This window comes from Dermacentor albipictus, chromosome 7 (genome assembly GCF_038994185.2).
Source record: "Dermacentor albipictus isolate Rhodes 1998 colony chromosome 7, USDA_Dalb.pri_finalv2, whole genome shotgun sequence".
Lineage (NCBI taxonomy): Eukaryota > Metazoa > Arthropoda > Arachnida > Ixodida > Ixodidae > Dermacentor > Dermacentor albipictus.
Window position 1 is genome coordinate 117272572 of NC_091827.1, and position 22000 is coordinate 117294571.

General features: G+C 46.1%; 20 non-coding genes and 1 pseudogene across 20 annotated transcripts; all 21 read right to left on the minus strand.

Annotated features, from left to right (window-relative positions):
• Positions 1 to 12: 12 nt before the first annotated feature.
• On the minus strand, positions 13 to 84 carry TRNAT-UGU (transfer RNA threonine (anticodon UGU)). Its single transcript has one exon. It is a non-coding gene; the product is annotated as a tRNA-Thr (tRNA).
• An 85-nt stretch (positions 85 to 169) lies between these two features.
• Positions 170 to 241, minus strand: TRNAT-UGU (transfer RNA threonine (anticodon UGU)). Its single transcript has one exon. It is a non-coding gene; the product is annotated as a tRNA-Thr (tRNA).
• An 85-nt stretch (positions 242 to 326) lies between these two features.
• Positions 327 to 398, minus strand: TRNAT-UGU (transfer RNA threonine (anticodon UGU)). The gene has a single exon. It is a non-coding gene; the product is annotated as a tRNA-Thr (tRNA).
• Positions 399 to 483: 85 nt separating this feature from the next.
• Positions 484 to 555, minus strand: TRNAT-UGU (transfer RNA threonine (anticodon UGU)). Its single transcript has one exon. It is a non-coding gene; the product is annotated as a tRNA-Thr (tRNA).
• Positions 556 to 640: 85 nt separating this feature from the next.
• TRNAT-UGU (transfer RNA threonine (anticodon UGU)) lies at positions 641 to 712 on the minus strand. Its single transcript has one exon. It is a non-coding gene; the product is annotated as a tRNA-Thr (tRNA).
• An 85-nt stretch (positions 713 to 797) lies between these two features.
• On the minus strand, positions 798 to 869 carry TRNAT-UGU (transfer RNA threonine (anticodon UGU)). Its single transcript has one exon. It is a non-coding gene; the product is annotated as a tRNA-Thr (tRNA).
• An 83-nt stretch (positions 870 to 952) lies between these two features.
• On the minus strand, positions 953 to 1024 carry TRNAT-UGU (transfer RNA threonine (anticodon UGU)). Its single transcript has one exon. It is a non-coding gene; the product is annotated as a tRNA-Thr (tRNA).
• An 85-nt stretch (positions 1025 to 1109) lies between these two features.
• Positions 1110 to 1181, minus strand: TRNAT-UGU (transfer RNA threonine (anticodon UGU)). Its single transcript has one exon. It is a non-coding gene; the product is annotated as a tRNA-Thr (tRNA).
• Positions 1182 to 1266: 85 nt separating this feature from the next.
• Positions 1267 to 1338, minus strand: TRNAT-UGU (transfer RNA threonine (anticodon UGU)). The gene has a single exon. It is a non-coding gene; the product is annotated as a tRNA-Thr (tRNA).
• Positions 1339 to 1423: 85 nt separating this feature from the next.
• On the minus strand, positions 1424 to 1495 carry TRNAT-UGU (transfer RNA threonine (anticodon UGU)). The gene has a single exon. It is a non-coding gene; the product is annotated as a tRNA-Thr (tRNA).
• An 85-nt stretch (positions 1496 to 1580) lies between these two features.
• Positions 1581 to 1652, minus strand: TRNAT-UGU (transfer RNA threonine (anticodon UGU)). Its single transcript has one exon. It is a non-coding gene; the product is annotated as a tRNA-Thr (tRNA).
• Positions 1653 to 1737: 85 nt separating this feature from the next.
• On the minus strand, positions 1738 to 1809 carry TRNAT-UGU (transfer RNA threonine (anticodon UGU)). Its single transcript has one exon. It is a non-coding gene; the product is annotated as a tRNA-Thr (tRNA).
• Positions 1810 to 1894: 85 nt separating this feature from the next.
• Positions 1895 to 1966, minus strand: TRNAT-UGU (transfer RNA threonine (anticodon UGU)). The gene has a single exon. It is a non-coding gene; the product is annotated as a tRNA-Thr (tRNA).
• Positions 1967 to 2051: 85 nt separating this feature from the next.
• On the minus strand, positions 2052 to 2123 carry TRNAT-UGU (transfer RNA threonine (anticodon UGU)). The gene has a single exon. It is a non-coding gene; the product is annotated as a tRNA-Thr (tRNA).
• Positions 2124 to 2208: 85 nt separating this feature from the next.
• On the minus strand, positions 2209 to 2280 carry TRNAT-UGU (transfer RNA threonine (anticodon UGU)). The gene has a single exon. It is a non-coding gene; the product is annotated as a tRNA-Thr (tRNA).
• Positions 2281 to 2365: 85 nt separating this feature from the next.
• TRNAT-UGU (transfer RNA threonine (anticodon UGU)) lies at positions 2366 to 2437 on the minus strand. The gene has a single exon. It is a non-coding gene; the product is annotated as a tRNA-Thr (tRNA).
• A 34-nt stretch (positions 2438 to 2471) lies between these two features.
• LOC139047903 (uncharacterized) lies at positions 2472 to 3616 on the minus strand (annotated as a pseudogene).
• Positions 3617 to 7514: 3898 nt separating this feature from the next.
• Positions 7515 to 7586, minus strand: TRNAT-UGU (transfer RNA threonine (anticodon UGU)). The gene has a single exon. It is a non-coding gene; the product is annotated as a tRNA-Thr (tRNA).
• Positions 7587 to 7671: 85 nt separating this feature from the next.
• On the minus strand, positions 7672 to 7743 carry TRNAT-UGU (transfer RNA threonine (anticodon UGU)). Its single transcript has one exon. It is a non-coding gene; the product is annotated as a tRNA-Thr (tRNA).
• Positions 7744 to 7828: 85 nt separating this feature from the next.
• On the minus strand, positions 7829 to 7900 carry TRNAT-UGU (transfer RNA isoleucine (anticodon AAU)). The gene has a single exon. It is a non-coding gene; the product is annotated as a tRNA-Thr (tRNA).
• A 5080-nt stretch (positions 7901 to 12980) lies between these two features.
• On the minus strand, positions 12981 to 13059 carry TRNAT-UGU (transfer RNA threonine (anticodon UGU)). The gene has a single exon. It is a non-coding gene; the product is annotated as a tRNA-Thr (tRNA).
• Positions 13060 to 22000: the final 8941 nt, after the last annotated feature.

The following is a 22000-nucleotide window of genomic DNA, read 5'->3' on the forward strand; positions in this document are numbered from 1 at the left end:
AAAAGTATGCACTGCCACCAGTGAGGATTGAACTCACGACCCCTGGTTTACAAGACCAGTGCTCTACCACTGAGCTATAGCGGCGACTCGAAGTGGCGAACGAGATGGTTCAGCTATGTAGCGCTTGAATTACACTCAGATAAAATATGTGAATAGAAAAAGTATGCACTGCCACCAGTGAGGATTGAACTCACGACCCCTGGTTTACAAGACCAGTGCTCTACCACTGAGCTATAGCGGCGACTCGAAGTGGCGAACGAAATGGTTCAGCTATGTAGCGCTTGAATTACACTCAGATGAAATATGTGAATAGAAAAAGTATCCACTGCCACCAGTGAGGATTGAACTCACGACCCCTGGTTTACAAGACCAGTGCTCTACCACTGAGCTATAGCGGCGACTCGAAATGGCGCACGAGATGGTTCAGCTAGGTAGAACTTGAATTACACTCAGATAAAATATGTGAATAGAAAAAGTATGCACTGCCACCAGTGAGGATCGAACTCACGACCCCTGGTTTACAAGACCAGTGCTCTACCACTGAGCTATAGCGGCGACTCGAAGTGGCGAACGAGATGGTTCAGCTATGTAGCGCTTGAATTACACTCAGATAAAATATGTGAATAGAAAAAGTATGCACTGCCACCAGTGAGGATTGAACTCAGGACCCCTGGTTTACAAGACCAGTGCTCTACCACTGAGCTATAGCGGCGACTCGAAGTGGCGAACGAGATGGTTCAGCTATGTAGCGCTTGAATTACACTCAGATGAAATATGTGAATAGAAAAAGTATCCACTGCCACCAGTGAGGATTGAACTCACGATCCCTGGTTTACAAGACCAGTGCTCTACCACTGAGCTATAGCGGCGACTCGAAATGGCGCACGAGATGGTTCAGCTAGGTAGAACTTGAATTACACTCATAAAATATTTGAATAGAAAAAGTATGCACTGCCACCAGTGAGGATCGAACTCACGACCCCTGGTTTACAAGACCAGTGCTCTACCACTGAGCTATAGCGGCGACTCGAAATGGCGAACGAGATGGTTCAGCTATGTAGCGCTTGAATTACACTCAGATAAAATATGTGAATAGAAAAAGTATGCACTGCCACCAGTGAGGATTGAACTCACGACCCCTGGTTTACAAGACCAGTGCTCTACCACTGAGCTATAGCGGCGACTCGAAATGGCGAACGAGATGGTTCAGCTATGTAGCGCTTGAATTACACTCAGATAAAATATGTGAATAGAAAAAGTATGCACTGCCACCAGTGAGGATTGAACTCACGACCCCTGGTTTACAAGACCAGTGCTCTACCACTGAGCTATAGCGGCGACTTGAAATGGCGAACGAGATGGTTCAGCTATGTAGCGCTTGAATTACACTCAGATAAAATATGTGAATAGAAAAAGTATGCACTGCCACCAGTGAGGATTGAACTCACGACCCCTGGTTTACAAGACCAGTGCTCTACCACTGAGCTATAGCGGCAACTCGAAATGGCGAACGAGATGGTTCAGCTATGTAGCGCTTGAATTACACTCAGATAAAATATGTGAATAGAAAAAGTATGCACTGCCACCAGTGAGGATTGAACTCACGACCCCTGGTTTACAATACCAGTGCTCTACCACTGAGCTATAGCGGCGACTCGAAATGGCGAACGAGATGGTTCAGCTATGTAGCGCTTGAATTACACTCAGATAAAATATGTGAATAGAAAAAGTATGCACTGCCACCAGTGAGGATCGAACTCACGACCCCTGGTTTACAAGACCAGTGCTCTACCACTGAGCTATAGCGGCGACTTGAAATGGCGAACGAGATGGTTCAGCTATGTAGCGCTTGAATTACACTCAGATAAAATATGTGAATAGAAAAAGTATGCACTGCCACCAGTGAGGATCGAACTCACTACCCCTGGTTTACAAGACCAGTGCTCTACCACTGAGCTATAGCGGCGACTCGAAATGGCGAACGAGATGGTTCAGCTATGTAGCGCTTGAATTACACTCAGATAAAATATGTGAATAGAAAAAGTATGCACTGCCACCAGTGAGGATTGAACTCACGACCCCTGGTTTACAAGACCAGTGCTCTACCACTGAGGTATAGCGGCGACTCGAAGTGGCGAACGAGATGGTTCAGCTATGTAGCACTTGAATTACACTCAGATAAAATATGTGAATAGAAAAAGTATGCACTGCCACCAGTGAGGATTGAACTCACGACCCCTGGTTTACAAGACCAGTGCTCTACCACTGAGCTATAGCGGCGACTTGAAATGGCGAACGAGATGGTTCAGCTATGTAGCGCTTGAATTACACTCAGATAAAATATGTGAATAGAAAAAGTATGCACTGCCACCAGTGAGGATTGAACTCACGACCCCTGGTTTACAAGACCAGTGCTCTACCACTGAGCTATAGCGGCTTTTTTTTTTTTTTTTAATTCGCTGATTGGTACATCACACGTTAAAGAACAACAGAACAAAACGCATTTACAGAAAATATGACACTGAAAAATGTTTAAAAACCTCAAACTCGCTTTGTTTGACGTGGGGATGATTATAATGACATGAGGTCATTCAGAACGGGTAGCCATTCTGGCTGTTCTTCACCTGTGCAATATACATCCTTGGTGTGAGCTATACTTTCTATAAAGTATTCTCTGGCTGGGCGTGCGTTTACATCCGCATGCCTCACCGCCATACGCGTCTTCCAAATAGCGTGCATACTCAGCAACATAAACATATCATACGGTATGCCACTTTCACACTGAACCGGCAGAAAACGAATACCGTATGGTGTTATAGGGAGGTCTTTCTTTAATGTTCGCTGAAGGATGTCCCAGTGAAATACGGCATCCCAACAGTCCAAAAAGATGCGATCAATACTTTCCGGCTTGCGGCACAAGAGGCAATTAGTACTCCACGGAACAAATAGGCCCTTTTCCTCTAGCCATGGTTTCACGGGCAACGTACCAGTATGTAGCTGAAAAAAAAAAGGTCTTGGCTGATGGCCGTACTACCATTCTTTTGATTCTTTTAAAGACATCTTTTCCGGGCCCGATTGCATACATGGTGCGATACAAGGGTTCTGGCATCATTACGTCAATAAGATCTTTATACAGCCGTTTTTTCTTGACTTCGCACAAGTACTGCAGAGAAAAACGAACCTTTAATATACTGAACGTCAATACTACATCGCGCAGATAACCACGTATACCCATTCGCCCCGCACAAGAAGTCGATACAATGAATTCAGGTAAATAACAGCATAGTCTAACTTGTAACATGGTGCGCAAGAATGGATGACTCTGATCACGTAGAAAAGTAAACCTCGACACTATCTGTCTTACAAACAAATGGGCCAATCCCAGCCCACCAGCTCTCGCTGATCGAAAAAGATTTGTACGACTTGTGCGTTCCCATTGGGATCCCCAAACAAAAGTGGCAAAGATTCTGTGTATCTTCTGAATGTTTAGCCTATTCATGCACAGCACCTGAAGCACGTACCAAACTTTCGCTGCTAAAAAGATATTGCAGACTGTTGACCGGGCGAATATCGAGAAGTTTTTCCCTCCCCACTTATTTACTTTCTCTCTCAGCATTTCTGTTTCGTCCTTCCAATATTCAGCTGTACCTTTATATCCCTCTAGTGGCACCCCAAGATACTTTGTGGGTACGTCCCTCCATTTCACATTTTCGAAAAAATCTGGCATTGCCTCCCAGGTGCCATGCCACAGACCTACACATTTATCCCAGTTTATTGCACTACCGGACCACTTGCAGTTCTTGTCGGCAACCCTCACAGCTTCGCTAATACTTTCTCTGTTTTCACAGAAAACGGCAATGTCATCAGCATAAGACAATAATTTGACCTCAGCCATCATAAGCTTAAAACCACGTACTTTGTTATTGTGAATTATGCTCAAACAAAAGGGCTCTAAGTAAATAGCAAACAATAAAGGAGAAATTGGACACCCCTGGCGAACGCTCCTGGCAATATGAATACTTTCAGTGACTTCTTTGTTAATGACAATGTTAGCCCCACAATTTTTGTATGACATTTTCACACCTTCTAAGATAACATTACCGACATTTACATGTTCCAATACTTTAAAAAGTACGTCATGCACTACACGATCGAAAGCCTTTTCGAGGTCTAATTGTAACATCGCGATTTTCCTGTCCCATGCATCACAGCATTCTAGGATGCTCCTCGCTGTGTGAATGTTCGTTCCTATTGTTCTGCCCTTTATGCCGCATGTTTGGTGAGGTCCTACGATTAGTTGTATTACAGTCTGCAGTCTTTTGGCTAGCACCTTCATGAACACCTTATAATCTACATTGGTGAGGCTTATAGGACGATAAGCACTCACCGATAAAACCTTCACTGGATCATCACTTTTGGGTATCAGTACAATATGCGACCTTCTAAAGGATGGTGGTGCATCTTTTGTTTCGTACGCCTCAGCGAAGAGCCGCCAAAGAGCCTTCGAGAGGTCATGCTTAAACGCCTTATAAAAAGCAGCACCAAGTCCGTCTGGACCCGGCGTTTTCCCTTCACTTAGATCGTCTATTGCTCTTTCTATTTCGGTTAAGCCAATTGGCATTTCAAGGCGTACTTTGGTTTCGTTATCTAATGTAGGCATTGGTGTCAAAAATTCACCGTGTAAAGAGGCCTCACTTTTACCGCTGCATCCCAGCAATCCCTTGTAGTATTCGACAAACGCTTGTTGGATCATCAATTTGTCCCTTGTGATCTCTTCACAGTACGTTATCTGCGTTATTTCCTTACGTGAAGCGTACCGCTTTTCCTCGCTCAAGGATCGTTTCGTCGGTGTTTCGCCGAGCCAGAGGTGTTCTGCGCGTGCGCGTATAACTGCGCCTCTGTATTTTTCTATATCCATTATTTCAAGCTGATTCTTTATTTTTCTTATTTCTTCATTGAAAGTGCCTGGCTGCACGCTCTCGACTGTCAACAAGAATTCCAGCTGACATTGTAGTTCCCTTTCTTTTCTTTTTTCATTCTGGTGTAAAATGGAAGATCTCTCGATTGCGCTAATTTTTACTTCTTCCTTAAACCGCTCCCACGCGTCAACAAATCCCCCCGACTCAAACAAGTGCAATGTTTCTATAAGTACTTTCACATTGTCTACAAAGACTTTATCGTTAAGTAGTTTGTTATTGAGTTTCCACAACTCCCACGAAAAACCTGACCTACTTTTTTTTCGCCTATTGAAAACATCACGACACTGTGGTCAGTAAACGCTACCGGCTTAACCTCATAACTGTTGCAATGTGGTCCAAGCACGTCTGCCACGTACGCTCTGTCTAAACGTGAGTGGCAATCACGTTGGAAATGTGTATAGCCAGTGCCACTTCCTTGTTGCAGTACATTTCCAACATCATCTAGTCCACACTCCTGCATAATCGTAGATAAAAACAAAGCACTTTGATCCCGAACTGGCAATCCCTTGCTCCTATCTTCCTTCAGGCATACACAGTTAAAATCACCGAGCAGAATCACTTTTCTTTCACATTTTAAATATGGTTCAACAGTTGCAAAAAATCTGATACGATCTTTAACGCTATTTGGTGCATATACACAAATGACGCGCCATTTCTGAAACAAGAACAGAAAATCACAAAATACAATTCGGCCGTCTTCACTAGAATAAACATATTCTTCCACAAGACCTAAAGAACTACGCAAAAAAATGGCACAGCCTCCAGAGGTGCCAAGGGAGTGACATACGCAAACATTGTACAAAGACCTAAAAGGTTCGACCATGCGATCCGTTTGCTCCTGACTTTCAACCTTGGTCTCCTGAACAGCTATCAAGTCAAGGTCATACTCGCGGAAGAGACGACTGACCTGATATTGCCTTCGTCTAGACCGTAGTCCACGAACGTTCAATGTGGCAACTCGTAACGCGGTTCTAGATTGCGAAGTCCGCGTGCCAGTAGGAACAGATCGCATGGTTCCTACCTCACACATGGGCCCGGCGTCGCCGGTGCAAAACCTTGAAGGACTTGCGGGTATACACGCACACGGCGTGCACCCGCCACACACGTCACATGATGCTGAAGCCATTCGAGCCGTGTCCTTTTCCGTCTATGGTTTTAAGGCCCTTGGTTAAAGCACAGCCCTCGTTGCTACGAAGGCGGCTTCCGCGGCGGTCGGGTGCCCGCTCCGATGTTAGGTATGGGCTTAGTGCTGGGTCGCCTGCCCGTGGCCACCTTCGTCGCCGGCTCACTTCCTGCCCCCTTGCCTAGTCGGCCGCCGTCAGGAGCGACCTCTTCAATCGGTCGTTTTGGAGTTGCGACACTTACGCCAGCACTCACGACGTCCATGTCTTCTGGCTGGCTGTTTGACGCGGTGGTTTCCTTTCCTTCGTCTTTGTTGTTTTCGTCCACTGGAGCATCGTTGACCACTTTGGTTGGCTCGATAGAATGCCCGACCTCCTCCGCGCGTTCCACATTCTTTTCTTTTTCCGTCGACAATTTAGAAAGGGGCGTGTACACGGGTTCCCCCATTCTGCTGCTGGCTGCTTCCTCTGCGTCAACTTGGTCCATGATGTGCTCCGAGACACGGTCGGCTGTAACCGTACCTGCCACCTTAGCATATGTCTGAGTGCATTCGTTGTCTTCATGACCATAGCGCCTGCACTGACCGCACCGCGGTATTCGACAGTCACGTCTAATATGCCCCGTTCGGCGACACCGTAGGCACAGTGGCGCTCGGCCTGGCACAACCAGAAGTGTTGTCATGCCACCCACTCGAAGCTGATGTGGTAGGTCCTCGATAGTAACTCCGGTTTTCAGTTCCAGTGCTACGGTACGAGTCGAAGTTCCTTTGTCCGTGATACCATGCACGCGCCATCGCTCCTTCAATACTTGTGTCACCTTCCCGTAGGCCGCAAACGCGGTGCGTATATCTTCATCCGGTACATAATGCAAAAGCCAATGTAGCTTTAGGCGAACGTCTTGCTTATTTGGGTCGATAACGAGGCATCGCCTCTCCTTTATCTTGACGTCACCAACCGCGAGCATCTTCTTCATTCCTTCTGCTGTGCTGAAGGTCACCGCCCATACGTGGTTCATCTGGAAAGCCCCCAAAGCAAGCACCTCGGGCAGCATTCCCAGACGAACCATGATGTCGCGGACATCTTCCACACGATAAGGTCTTGCCCTGATATCTGCGTGTAGAAAAACAGTATTTGTAATACACGCACCTTTAGGTAACTGTGGCAGAACGACTTCATATCCTTGGTTTTCTTCGGCAAAAAACCTGTTTCCACGACCCATATGGGCCGCTGTATCCGCTCCATCGGAGCTCATGGTGACACAACCTTTCGCTAGCGCGTCCGGAAGTGGAATCACTATACTAACGAGGAGACACCCTGAGCTATAGCGGCGACTCTAAATGGCACACGAGATGGTTCAGCTATGTAGCGCTTGAATTACACTCAGATAAAATATGTGAATAGAAAAAGTATGCACTGCCACCAGTGAGGATTGAACTCGCGACCCCTGGTTTACAAGACCAGTGCTCTACCACTGAGCTATAACGGCGACTCGAAATGGCGAACGAGATGGTTCAGCTATGTAGCGCTTGAACTACACTCAGATAAAATATGTGAATAGAAAAAGTATGCACTGCCACCAGTGAGGATCGAACTCACGACCCCTGGTTTACAAGACCAGTGCTCTACCACTGAGCTATAGCGGCGACTCGAAATGGCGAACGAGATGGTTCAGCTATGTAGCGCTTGAATTACACTCAGATAAAATATGTGAATAGAAAAAGTATGCACTGCCACCAGTGAGGATTGAACTCGCGACCCCTGGTTTACAGGACCAGTGCTCTACCACTGAGCTATAGCGGCTTTTTTTTTCTTTATTGCCGGATTTCCCCTCGTACAATGGACAGGAATTCTTGCTGGAATTCCACATACATACACAAAAGTTGCATTAAAAACGAGACTCGTACTTTGCCTCGTGTTGTTAGGTTAGTAGGGCTCTTGTGTTAGCAACTGATCAAACACAGGTAGCCATTCTGGAGGATCGGAAAGTGTCCTGTAGACGTCGCGGACGTACATGACAGCCTCTCTGAAGTACACTTTTGACGGTTGTGATTTAACATTCTCGTGTCTTACATCCACTCGTGTCTTCCATACACTGTGCATTGTCAACAACATCAGGAGATCACACGGCACGTCCCCTATCTGATCAAACGGCAGAAATCGAATCCCATGAGGTGTAAGTGGAAGTTGCTTTTTGAGTGTCCGTTGTAAAATGTCCCACAGAAAAACAGAGTCTCAACAGTCTAAAAATACGTGCTCGATGGTTTCGGGCTTATTGCATATTGTACAGTTAGTACTCCAAGGGACGAAAATACCTTTTTCTTTAAGCCAGGGTTTTACAGGGAGCGTGCCGGTGTGAAGAAAGAAGAAAAACGTCTTGGTCGACGCTCTAACAGGCATCTTTTTAACGCGACTCAAAACATTACGTTCTCGTCCTAGTACATATAAGGAACGATAGATCGGCACAGGACACATCACATCAAGCAAGTCTCTGTACAATTTTTTCTTTGTTACATCCGAGAGATATTCAATCGAAAAGTGGCTTTTCAAAAAACGAAAAGTATCAACGACTTCTTTCAAAAACCCTTTCATTGGAACATCATTAGTAGAATACGATGACACTATGTATTCGGGTAATGCCTGGCTCAAAAACACTTGACAAATACTCTGCAGGAAAGCATCGTTCTGTTTCCTCAAGAAAAAGAACCGTGTAACGACTTGTTTAAGAAATAAATGCGATAAGCCTAGCCCTCCGTTTTTAACCAACTGAAACAACTTCAGACGACTAGTACGCTCCCAGTTCGACCCCCAAATAAAAACAGCAAACAGTCTGTGTAACTTTTGCACAGACATCCTTGCCATGCAAAGCACTTGCATCATATAGAAAACTTTTGTTACCATGAACATATTACACACAGTTGCACGTGTAAAGATTGAGAAATCGCGTCCGCCCCATTTTGTTGTTTGGGATTTAGCCCGGTCAATTTCACCCGCCCATTGGTCTTTGTTTCCGCGATAGTGTTTCAATGGAATGCCAAGGTATTTGCCCGGCGTATCAGTAAACCTTACACCTTCTAATTGTGTCGGCCTCTCGTCCCATTCGCCGTGCCAGAATCCTGAGCACTTTTGCCAACTAATGGCGCTTCCAGTTAGGCTGCAAAATGTTTTTGCTTCCTTAATGGCACTTTCGATGCTTTTTTGAGTTCGGCAAAAGATTGCGATGTCGTCTGCGTATGAGAGGATTTTAATTTCGTGCGTTAAGAAGCGATAGCCGCATATCGTTTTGTTGTTCAGAATCTTTAAACAGAACGGTTCAAGATATATGGCGAATAGCAGGCTTGAGGCTGGGCATCCTTGGCGCGCACTACACTTTACTGGTATTCCTTCGCTAAGCTTTTTGTTAATGATAAGCTTAGTAGTACAGTTTTTATATGCCATTTTCACGCCTTCACTTATTATGCTGCCTACGTTAACTTGTTCTAGCACTGCGAACAGTATGCTATGTGCGACTTTGTCGAAAGCTTTCTCTAGATCTAGTTGAAGCATTGCTATCTTTCCGGAAAAAGCGTCACAGCCTTCTAGTATGCTTCTGGTGGTATGTATGTTTGTGAATATGCTTCGTCCTTTAATCCCGCATGTTTGATGTGGGCCAACTATAGCTGTAATTACTGACTGGAGTCTTCTTGCTACTACTTTCATAAAGATCTTATAATCTACATTTGTCAAACTTATGGGCCGATAAGATTCTACTGACTGCAATTTGGAAGGTTCATCGGTTTTAGGAATTAGAACTACGTGACTTAGTTTGAACGATGGAGGCATTTTTTTACTATTGTAGGCTTCTGCTATAACATGGTATAGTATTTCTGCTACTTCATTCTTAAAAACTTTATAGAACGCTGATCCGAGGCCGTCTGGCCCAGGCGTCTTTCCTTTGCTCAAATCTTCAATTGCTTGTTTGATTTCATCTCTAGTAATTTGTCTTTCAAGCTCTAGTTTAATATCCTCGTCAAGCCTTGGCATTTGCTTAACATAGTTGTTTATAAATATGTCATTTACTTGCACTTCTGTGCCGAGTAAACTACGGTATCGCTCTACAAATGCTGTTTCAATGACGCTCTTATCTGTCCACACTTCGTTAGGGTAGCGAATTTCATTTATTTCGTTTTTTGTTGCATATCTTTTTTCTTCACCAATCGCCCTCTTAGTTGGTCTTTCGCCTAACCAAAGCCTCTCTGAACGCGCTCTAATAACAGCGCCTTTATATTTTTCTTCTTCCATCTGTTCCATCTGTCTTTTAACAACTTCGACTTCACTTTTAAACAAACCCGGTATTGTAGTCTCTGCATTCAAAAGGAAATCAAGTGTGCACTGTAGTTCCTTTTCCTTTTGTTTTTCTTTATGTCGTAGTATGCATGATCTGTCTATTGCACTTAGTTTAACTTCGCACTTGAATTGTTCCCAAGCTTCGATGAAATTTGTGTGACTCGTGGACACTATTTCCAATTTCTCGCGTACTATTTGGACAAATGTGTCGTCGGTTAAGAGCTGTTCATTTAATTTCCACAGTTCCCAGTTGAATGCAGAGACTTTGCGCTTTCTACCTATTTTAAACATTACGAAGCTATGATCACTAAAACTAACATGTTTCACGGCATAGTTGCAGCACATAGACATAACATCCGAAGAGATATAAACGCGATCTAATCGTGCGTGGCTTTCGCCCTGAAAGTGAGTAAATTGCACTTGATTTCCACGGAATATGTCCCCTACATCAACAAGGCCACATTCATCCACCAACGCCTTAAGCTGTAGGGCACTTTTGTCTCGTACTGGTTCATTCTTAACTGAGTCTTCGGGCATGCAAATACAATTAAAATCGCCAAGCAAAATGAGTTGCCTGTCACACTTTAGAAAGCCAGCGACACAATCAAAAAAAACTTTTCTTTCTGAAATTTGGTTCGGCGCGTACACACATATAATTCGCCATTGTACTTGGTTTAAAGAAAAGTCGCACAATGCTAACCGTCCGTCATCAGAGGTGATAACACCCTCTTCAACGATTACGATACCTCGTTTCAGAAAGATAGCACTACCGCCAGACTTTCCAACGGCATGGCAAACACAAACGTTGAAATCTAATGCGTAAGTTTGGACCATGTGGTCCGCTTGCTCCTCGCTGTCTATTTTCGATTCCTGTAAGGCTAGAATATCGATGGTATTTTCTTTTAGCAGACGTCTTAACTGCACTTGCCGCTTTCTTGCCGTGAGACCGCGCACATTCAGCGTGCCTATTCTTAATGCCGATAAGGACGTTGAGTTCATAGAATGCGAAAGGGCAAGCGGACCGCTGGGTGATTGTGCTGAATTGACAGGCTGCACACTTACACAGTTATATTGCTCTAATTCTGAGTGCTTCGTCAAGCATGGCGAAGCCGGGGCGTTTTCCTTGTCGGTAGGCATGGCGACGTTTCGTGCTGCGCGTCCCGCTCCAGTCTAGCGGTAAAGTCGTCTCTCGGACAGCGCCCTCCGCTAACGCGGAGGCCCTGTCGGTGTAGTCCTCCTGTCTGGAGGCACGTTAGGCTTCACCTTCAGGGGAGCCCTACGATGGGACCCTGCCTTTGGGGGCGGTTCACCGGCGTTGACCTTCTCGCGGTTGTCGTCTTCTATGGTGATTTCCCGTGGTCTCTTTGAGACGGCGACGCCAGGGTTGGTTTTTCCTTCTTCCGGGTTGATGCTCTCCATTGCAGTTCCGCTCTCTTCCGTCTCGACTGTTTCGCTAACAGCAGCACAGTTGCTAGGGGTTTTCTCAGCCTCTGGCGTATTCTGTGGTTCGTCGTTCTTTCCATTTACACTAGACGCAGATTTCATAGGTCCCTTGTTTTCGGATGGGACAGAAGGCGTGGCACCCGACGTTGTCGGCTTTTCGCCTCCACTGACGATCTCCTCCGCGTCGACTTGGTCCATGAGCTGCTCATCGACGGTGTCGCTTCGCCCAGTTCCGGTCACACTGGCGTAGCTACGCGCGCATTGACTCTCGTCGTGGTCATAGCGACGACAGAGCTTGCAACGTGGGACTCGGCACTCGCGCCGTATGTGACCGGTGCCATGGCACCGGAGGCAGAGCGGGGGTCTGCCTGGGACGTGCACGAGCGCATGGTCTTCCCCGACGCGGAGTTGATGAGGCAGGTCCTCCACGGTAACGCCTACCTTCAGCCGTAGGGACACCAGGCGCGTGTGGGAGCCTTTGTCGTTGCAGCCTGCAACGCGCCACTTTTCCCTCGAAATTTCGCTGACCTTGCCGAAAGGCGCCAGGGCACCTCTGACTTCGTCGTCCGGAGTCGTATGTAGAAGCCAATACAGTTTCATCCTGACGTCTTGATTTCGAGGGTCTATTACCATGCATCGGTGGTCCTTTACGCTGAAGGTTGGAGCAGACAAAATCTTTTGTTTGCCCTTTTCGTCCTTGAAAGGATGGCCCAAACGTGGTTCATCTGATAGGCGCCGAGGGCCTACACTTCGGGCATCAGCTGCAGATAGTCAAGTGCCTCACGGAAATGCTCGACTCGGTAGGGCCTCGCCTTCACGTCTCCGTGCAAAAAAACAGTCGTTGTAACTGTCGATCCTGTAGGTAGTTGCGGCAAAATAACCTGGTAGTCATCCTTCGGTGTGTCGTTCAACCTGAGACCGCGGCCCTGCTGGGCCGCTGTAACCGCCCCTTCGGAGCAAAACATTCCGCGACCGTTCACTGCGGTGGCCGGAAGTGGAATCCTGAGCTATAGCGGCGACTCGAAATGGCGAACGAAATGGCGAACGAGATGGTTCAGCTATGTAGCGCTTGAATTACACTCCGATAAAATATGTGAATAGAAAAAGTATGCACTGCCACCAGTGAGGATTGAACTCACGACTCACGACCCCTGGTTTACAAGACCAGTGCTCTACCAATGAGCTATAGCGGCTTTTTTTATTATTTATTGCCTGTTAGCGATACAATACGAAAAAACATGGAATGACTCATTCACAATTTTGAATTCAAAGGAAAAGCACATTCACAATGAAATGAGGCGATAAAATCATCGGCTGTATTACACATTATACAGCTTGGTTAAAGGTATTTTGTTGTCGTGAGATGGTCAAAGATCCATAGCCATTCTGGGGGCTCGCATAGAGACTTATATGCGTCACGGACATATACAATATTTTCAACAAAATACTCTTTTGCTGGTTGTGCAACTTGGTCTGCATTTCTGACCGCCATTCGCGTCCTCCAGAGACTGTGCATGCACAACAACATTATTAGGTCATACTGCACCATCTCTGTTTGCTCAACAGGCAGAAACATTATCCCGAAAGGCGTTAATGGGAAATATTTTTTGAGAGTTCTTTGTAGGATGTCCCATAAGAATATGGAATCCCAGCAATTCAAGAAAATATGCTTTATTGTCTCTGGCTTTTTACAAATGATGCAGTTGACGCTCCCAGGCACAAAGGTACCTTTTTCCTGGAGCCAAGGTTTGACAGGTAGTGTGCCGCAGTGTAACATAAAGAAGAAAGTTTTTGTAGAAGCCTTCACAGGGAAACTTTTTACACGCTTCAGCACATTCCGCTCTTGTCCTAAATAATATGCTGAAATTGGTGTAGGGCACATGACATAAATAAGGTCCTTGTAAAGCTTCTTTCTGGAAACATCTGACAGATAATCTACTGAAAAATGCGCTCTCAGAAAACGGACACTATCAACAACTTCACCCATAAATCCTTTCACAGCTACATTACGTAGCGTGTGTGACGTAACAATAAAATCAGGCAATGCATCACACAATCGCAGTTGAATAACAGTGCGCAAGAACGCGTCACTTTGGTCGCGAAAGAACACAAATCTCGACACGACCTGTTTCAAGAACAAATCAGATAAACCTACACCTCCATTCCCCACCGCATGAAATAAGTTTACATGACTCATCCTTTCCCAACCAGATGCCCACAAAAAAGCAGCAAATATTCGGTGCAATTTCTGCACACAAATCCTTGACATACACAACACTTGTAACATATAAAACACTTTCGCTACCAAAAACAAGCTACACACCGTCGCACGGGTGAAAATTGACATACTTCGTCCGCCCCACTTTGATGTCTGCGCTTTCATTTTTTCAGTTGGCTCTGCCCACTGTCTCGTTGCATCTTTATAATGTTGAAGCGGAACACCAAGGTAGCTGGATGGCACAGTTGTGAACTTTATGCTTTCATAGCATTCTGGCTTATCTTCCCATTTTCCGTGCCAGAAACCTAAACACTTCTGCCAGTTTATGGCACTGCCAGTAAAGCTACAAAATTATTTGGCATCTTTTACTGCTTCTTTAATGCTTGTTTTGTCTCCACAAAAAATTGCAATGTCATTTGCGTAAGACAAGATTTTAATTTCATGCGTGAAGAAACGGAAACCTCCTATATTCTGGTTGTTGTGCACTTTAAGACAAAAAGGTTCCAAGAACGTTGCAAATAATAATGCTGAAATCAGATCTCCCTGTTTCACCCCAGTTACAACTGATATTCGATCACTTAATGTCTTATTAATTATTAGATTGGTAGTACAATCAGTGTAAGCCATTTTTACCCCATCTAGGACCACCTTGCCAACGTTAGTATATTCCAGTAATCTAAAGATCGCCTCGTGCGCTACCCTATCAAAGGCTTTCTCAAGGTCCAGCTGTACCATCGCCACGTGCCCGCATACCCTATCACAGCACTCCAGTACACTTCGAGCTGTATGAACATTCGTAAAAATTGTCCTCCCCTTTATGCCACATGTTTGGTGTTTACCAACTACCAACGTTATTACACTTTGCAGTCTTTTAGCTAACACATTCATGAATATCCTGTAATCCACATTTGCAAGACTTATCGGCCGATATGCTTCCACCGAAAGTAATTTCGAGGGGTCATCTGTTTTAGGTATTAGTACAATATGGCTTGTTTTAAAAGATGGAGGCATTCCACGGCTGTCATACGCTTCATTAATAACATGGTAGAGTATTTCAGCCAATTCCTGTTTCAAAGCTTGGTAGAATGACGCGCCAAGGCCATCAGGCCCAGGCGACTTTCCTACACTTAACTCTTTTATTGCTGTTTCGATTTCATTTACACTAATGGGAGCTTCCAGTGTCTTTTTCGCATCGTCGTCTAACCTCGACATTAGTGGCATAAATTCTGTAAAGAAGCCTTCGTGTACAGGTATCTTACACCCCAGCAAACCCGTGTATCTTTCAACAAATGCTTTTTGAATCACATTTTGATCAGTCGTGACTTCATCACGATAGCAAATTCTTTTGATTTCGTTCTTTGCGCCGTAGCATCTTTCGTCTCCCAGTGCACGCTTGGTTGGGGTTTCCCCCAGCCAGAGCCATTCAGCCCGCGCTCTTATCACGGCCCCTCTATATTTTTCAGCTTCCATGGCTTCCATCTTTCTTTTAACTTCTTTAATCTCTTTTGAGAACAGCCCAGGTATTGTGGTTTCAGCGTTTAAAAGATAGTCCAGAGTATTTCGCAGTTCTTTTTCTTCTTGTTTAGATTTGTGCCGCAGTGCGCATGCTCTATCAATTGCAGTAATTTTTACATCGATTTTAAATTGTTCCCACAACGCACCAATCCTGTCAGACTTATCAGAGTTAACAGCTTCAATTCTTTCTGTCACTGCCCGCATAAAAGTTTCATCATGTAGCAACTTTTCGTTAAGCTTCCAAAGATTCCAATTAAACTGTGAAGTTTTTCGTTTCGTGCCTATTTCAAACATGACCAGACTATGGTCGGTGAAGCTTACATGCTTTACCATGTATTTGAAGCATAATGGCATAAGACTTGCTGAAATGTATGCGCGATTTAACCTGGCATGACTCGCACCTTGGAAATGCGTATACTGCACACAATTACCACGGAGTACATCCCCCACATCAAACATGTATTTTTCTTGTGTAATTGTGTTCAATAGATCAGCGCTCACATCTCTAATAGGTACATTTTTGACTGTGTCCTCAGGCAAGCATACACAATTACAATCGCCAAGAAGCACAACTTTCCTTTCACAAGACAAAAACGGTTCAACATACTCAAAGAAAACCTTGCGCTCCCTCTCTCTATTCGGGGCGTAGATGCACAAAAGGCGCCACTCAGCTTCATTAAAAGAAAAATCACACAGGACTAGCCGACCATTTTCACTGGTGAGGACTGCTTCCTCTAATATTCCTATACTATTGCACAAAAAAGGGCACATCCTCCGGACTTGCCAGCAGCATGACACACACAAACGTTATATCTTGCTTTAAAGGTCTCGACCATCCGGTCTGTTGCTTCCTGACTCTCGATTTTTGTCTCCTGAATAGCCAAAATATCTATGTCATTATCGAGCATCAGGCGACTAACTTGCACTTGCCGTCGTCTTGCTGTCAATCCCCGTACATTCAACGTTGCAATACGAAGGGCAGAAAGATTTGGGTCCATTGTCTTATTTTTTTTTACAATACCTAATACGCTATGCAAAAACAGGCGAGGGAGACTTACATCACTGGTCAGTGTGCACAGCAGGCGGATTCGTCCACACTGGTAATTAGCCCGGCTTCTACCTTGAAGACACTCAACTCAATCAAAGTCTCAACACGATTGTCCTCGTACATACAGTTGAACAAGAAGGCAAAAAAGTACCCCCGTTAACGCGGAGGCACTCGCGGCCCTTGCAACCGTTCTGGTGGGACCGTCGGCTTGGGCTTGAAGCTGCTTCTACGAGTGGTCGTTGACTTTAGCGGCGGTGGTCCCACAGCGCTCGTTGGGTAGGAGCAATCCTCGTCGCTAGCCACCTTCTCATGAGGTATCTTAGAAACGGCTGTTGCAGGTTGACTTCCTTTTTCACTTTTCGGTAGTGTCTCGTTCGCCGAGTCATTCTGCGAAGCCGATGCGCTACCTCCGAGATTTGTTTCCATCTCGGGAGTACTTTCGGGTGTGCTTGGGTGGGCCGGTTGTTGTTTTTCGTCCTCCGTTCTTACTTCATTGTCCTTTTCAGAAGACGCTACAGGCGGGTTCTCTTGCCTGCTCGCCTGATGCCCACTTCCCACAGAAGCTTCTTCGGCGTCGGCCTGGTCCATAAGGTGCTCTTGCACAATCTCGCTTCCGCCTGTTCCGGTTACATTGGCATAGCTGCGTACATACTGGCTCTCCTCGTGGCCATAGCGACGGCAGGCACCGCAGCGCGGTACCCGGCACTGGCGCCGTATGTGACCGGTGCCGTGGCACCGGAGGCAGAGCGGCGCTCTACCAGATACGAATACAAGTGCGTTGTCTTCGCCTATGCGCAACTGGTGCGGCAGGTCTTCGACCGTCAAGCCGGACTTCAGGCGCAAGGACACCAAACGTGTGTGCGAGCCCTTCTCGTAACAGCCTGAGACACGCCACTTCTCTTTGGAAATTTCAATAACTTTGCCAAGAGGTGCCAAAGCCATTCGAACTTCGTCGTCGGGCGTGGTGTGCAGGAGCCAGTGAAGCTTCATCCGCACATCCTGTTTGCACGGGTCAATAACGACGCACCGGTGCTCCTTGACAGTGAACGCCTCGAGTGAAAGTATCTTTTTCTTTGCGTCTTCATCCTTGAAGGTTATCGCCCACACATGATTCATTTGTTAGGCCCCAAGGGCCAATACTTCCGGCATAAGCTGTACTCTGACAAGCGCATCGCGAAAATGTTCTACGCGATACGGTCTTGCTTTTAAGTCTCCGTGCAAAAACATTGTCTTAGAAACCATCATACCTGAAGGCAGATGAGGCAAAACAAGCTGGTATTCCTGTGTAGTCGACTCCGTAAACCTGATTCCACGGCCCAGCTGGGCCGCTTCAACCGCCCCAAACGGAACAAGACATTAGGGAGTTTTAGTGTTGGGGACGCAAGCGGCTTGCGTACGCAAGAGCTAGGGGCGACGTTACTGCGCATGCGCAGACCGCAACGTCTACTTGCGTCCTTGGGTTGGGGGAGCGGCCGAAAACATCGCTGCCCCTAAGAGGTCACGTTGCACACGTGACTCTCGCGGTGTACGAGAACTTACGAGAAGCGAGACCTGCCGAGTCAAGCCGCGCTCCATGTGCATCTCGCCAGAGAGACGGAGATAATGGCTGCGCCAACTGCACCGACGAGGCCGAGTGCGCGTGTACACTTCACGGCCGACGTGGATGTTCAAGTTCTGCGTGAAGTAAGTGCGATCAACCCATTTGAGGATGTGTCGCGGTGGGCGGTGATCGCACATAACCTCCTGCTGGCGCTTCTAAAGCATTTTTCTGCCCGGAGCCTGCGGGACCGCGTGGACCTGCTTCTCGCACAGTTCGCCGCACGTGACCGAGCGAACCTAAGAAAGTAAGTGTGCTGTTCGCTCCGCTGCTTCCAGCAATTGTTCTCTGAGTTTGTGTTGCCAAGTTGCAACCTTACCTGTGGAACGTTCTTTTAGGTCCGGAACCGAGGAGGACTACAACGAGAAGGAACAGCTTCTCGCAGAGGTGTACGAGCTCGCACGAGAGAGTGGTTACAAGCTGAAGCACTCCGCTGTGCGCAAAGTTGCGGCGACACGGCGGCAACAGCAGCAGCAGGGTCAGTCCCGGCGGCCGGCCACGGATAAAAGCATGGCGTCGGCTGTCCGGGACCTTGCTGCCTCGGAATTGCGCGAGTCTGATGATGCGGCCACCTCTTGTGACGACGACAACCTTTGTAAGTTCCTCGTTAATCAACAAGAAATAATGCTTGTATTAGTAACCCTAGTATTTCGAGTATAGTATTTAACGGTTGTTTAGCTTATATGCTGGCAGTTAAAGGCCTGTATTTGTTAAGGCAAAAATATCGTGATGAAACGGCCGCGCTGTGCACAAGTGTCGCGGTACTACATAAATTTTGAACGTATTAGCCTACCTTTCCGTCGTGCTCCATGTAAAACAAAGATTGTACTGCCACTATTGCAGCGATCTTTTCCTTAATTAGTGAACAAGGTCGAGCCACTGTTTTCGCCTGATTATAGAGCTAGTGGCAGCTCATCCTCCATGCTCCCATTGACGAAAAAGAAAAGATTGTGGTAAAGGCTTCATATGGTCAGTATGGATGGAAGCTTGGACTAGTTGGTTTGCCATTGGAAATGATTAAGTAACACCAAAAACAAACGAAGGCATATGTGCATTCACATTGCCTGCTTGTGTCTGTAGGTCACTTTTTATATCTGTTTGATTTGCTGTACACTCTATTCATTACATATATATGTACCGTCTCTTTCAGGGTCTGCAAATGGCAGTGATGCTGCAGTAGTGTCTGAGGCAGAGCCTCTTCACGGTGACTACGAGGTGCTGGCCATAGCTCCAGAGCTACATGCCAGTGCTTCGGCAAGTATGTCACCGTGGAGGGCAGTCTCTACAACCTCTTTTTGCCCCATCCGAGGCTCCACCACTAGCCCTGCCACTAGCCCCACACCTGGCACTACCCCTGGACCCACACCTGATGCTACCCCTGGACCCAGCCCAAGCCCTTTTCATGACTCCACCCCAGGCCCTCTTCGTGACTCCACCCCAGGCCCTCTTCGTGACTTCACCCCAGGCCCTCTTCATGACTCCACTCCAGGCCCTCTTCATGACCCCACCCCAGGCCCTATCCGCAACCCCACCCCAGGCCCTATCCACAACCCCACCCCAGGCCCTATCCACAACCCCACCCCAGGCCCTATCCACCCCACCCCAGGCCCTATCCACCACCCCATCCCTGTCCGCCTCTCGGGTACCACCCCTGCAAGTACCACGACTCCAACTGGCACGCACCGGCAAATTCGTACGTTTTAGTAAACCATTGATAGACCTTCATGAGATGGTGCGCACCAGCCACCAGCTGTTGGCCGCAAGCACACGGCATGCTGGGGTGGAGCATCTTCTTTGGCGGCGCCGAGTGTGCTACAATTCGCTTTGTATGGGTGCGGAATTTTGGCCGGTTGTAGCAGTATCTTTTATGTGCAAGGGTTTTTATTCTGATTCAGCTGTTCTGTAGACTGTGTGATACATTCCGGTGTTTTTCTATGCCTTTTTATCAAACTTTCATTGTAGTCTGCCCAAAGTGAATTTAGCCCTAAGTAACATTTGGGCTTGTCTCACTAGGTTTAGTACTACCAGTAATTTTGCGCCTGTGACAAATAGCACGATTCTAGCCCTTGAGCTGATCTACTCGAAGGGGCAGACATTACTTGCACAAGAAATCGAAGTGCTTAATCTACTTCACGAATGAAGATTTTAACTAACTGCCTTGCATCTCATGTTGCAATTTACAAATTTTAGCTTGTGATACTGGCATTCTGTGGATAACATCATTTTTAAGATATGCAACATCAAACTTGCTGTAGAACTGTCATTCCACTTACATTTTAAACGAAACTCCATTTTGTGCATTAAAACACAAAATTAACTGCACCACTAATGCATTTCTTTGCAACGTTTGCGAATTTGTGTCTCAAAACTGCTGTTATCATGATCACTTGTTACAATTGGATCTACCTTGTGAACTATCCGGCTTGAATTTGCAAATTGCAGTATGTGTGATAATCGGTGAAAAACTTTGTGCATTATTTGAATGATTCAATAATGCATTTTGATTTCTAGTCCCAGTAGTGTCCACCTGTTTGGCCAATCCAGCCCAATGATTATAATTGTGCTATCTGCCACCGATCTGCCACCTAGATTAACAACCATGTCTTGGTCAGGTGTATGCTGCCTGTACCGCAACTATACATATGCTGGGGAAGTAGACAGACAAGCACGATAGCTTCTCCGAGAGATGTTGTTAATCAAAAATGTATTATTGCTTTTAAAGCATACACATTTGTATGCAAAATAATGGGTCCTGGCCACAGTGATGTTTTCGGACACAGGCATATGTACATAATTGATATTAGAGCAACAAATGACTAACAAAAAAAAAAGACACAAGATGAGCACTGTGTGTCCTTTTTGGGTTGCCATCATGTTTTGCGCTGATTTCAGCTATGCACCCATTCAAAGTAGTCGTATGGCAAGCAGCGCATACGGTGTCCCAGTGTAAATCTTCAGCGCTTAGCAGGCTTGAACATGAAAGGTAATCCTCCCAGTAAGTTTGAAGAGCTCATTCATTGCTGGTGCGCTACATTCCCAAGCACATGAGCACCCATCTGTTACTTCGTTGGTCCAATCAAGTCATTGTATTTGCCTGTGTATATGTACATGCTATTTCATATGTGCACAACTGTGATGTAAACATCTAGGGCAAAGTTCTGTTAGCCTTGCCATGAGTTGTTGCTTCTGGATTACTTCGTGGCTGAATGGAGATCAAACACAATCAAATTAATGAGCCTCATCTGTCTTGTAGTGGGAGACAGCGCAAGAAAGGACAAAAGATACACAAGCGCTGTGTTGCGTGTTCGACATGTTCAGCAAGCTAGTAAATAGGCATGAATTTCTGCAAGAAAGTCTGAGACCAAGCGGCATGTCTGGGTCATTTCGCATGCAATGACTAACATATATGTCCCACTTGTAAAGGCCATATTTCGTTTCGAGTCACAAGGCAAGCAAAAAACTATTTTTGGTCACTTTCACACGGGCTGTGCAGCTCATTTGATGAGTGCAAGTGGTGGCGATAATCTTGTGTAGAGAGGTTTTGTGGCACCCACTCCTAGTGACTGCTGATGTGCAGAACATTTTAATTGCCCCTCTTGACATGTAACCATAATCTACATATCTGTTTTATTTACAGGAAAACGGCATGCAGACCCCCATTTGGAGTTCTTCGAAAAAAGGCTGCAGGTGGAAAAAGGGACCAGAGGTGCAGAAATGGAGCTTGAGAGGAGCCGCCTTGCTCTTGAGGATAGGCGT